Below are 955 nucleotides of genomic sequence, written 5' to 3' on the forward strand. Positions count from 1 at the left end.
TGAGACGGTGGTTTTCTCGGCCCCTGATGGTCCGAGGTCGTTCCCGCTGGCCACATTTATGCGCCAGGGCCTCCTACAGACAATGCACTTGGACTTATTGCGCTATCTGTAATAGCACCCGAGATATCACCAGATATATATTGGATTTTTCCCTGACCCTGAGTGTCCGGCCCCATGAGACGGTGGTTTTCTCGGCCCCTGGTGGTCCGAGGTCGTTCCCGTTGCACAGATTCATGCGCCAGGGCCTCCTGCAGATAATTCACTTTGGTTTATTGCGCTATCTCTAATAGCGCCCGAGATATCAACAGATATATATTGGATTTTTCCCTGACCCTGAGTGTCCGGCCCCATGAGACTGTGGTTTTTTCCGCCCCTGGTGGTCCGAGGTCGTTCCCGCTGCACAGATTCATGCGCCAGGGCCTCCTGCAGAGAATTCACTTTGGTTTATTGCGCTATCTCTAATAGCACCCGAGATATCACCAGATATAAACTGGATTTTCCCCTGACCCTGAGTGTCCGGCCCCATGAGACTGTGGTTTTCTCGGCCCCTGGTGGTCCGAGGTCGTTGCCGCTTCACAGATTCATGCACCAGGGCCTCCTACAGACAATGCACTTTGACTTATTGCGCTATCTGTAATAGCACCCGAGATATCACCAGATATATATTGGATTTTTCCCTGACCCTGAGTGTCCGGCCCCATGAGACGGTGGTTTTCTCGGCCCCTGGTGGTCCGAGGTCGTTCCCGCTGCACAGATTCATGCGCCAGGGCCTCCTGCAGATAATTCACTTTGGTTTATTGCGCTATCTCTAATAGCGCCCGAGATATCAACAGATATATATTGGATTTTTCCCTGACCCTGAGTGTCCGGCCCCATGAGACTGCGGTTTTCTCGGCCCCTGGTGGTCCGAGGTCGTTCCCGCTGCACACATTCATGCGCCAGGGCCTCCTGCAGA

Source organism: Nomia melanderi, unplaced genomic scaffold (genome assembly GCF_051020985.1).
Source record: "Nomia melanderi isolate GNS246 unplaced genomic scaffold, iyNomMela1 scaffold0014, whole genome shotgun sequence".
NCBI classification, from domain to species: Eukaryota; Metazoa; Arthropoda; class Insecta; order Hymenoptera; family Halictidae; genus Nomia; species Nomia melanderi.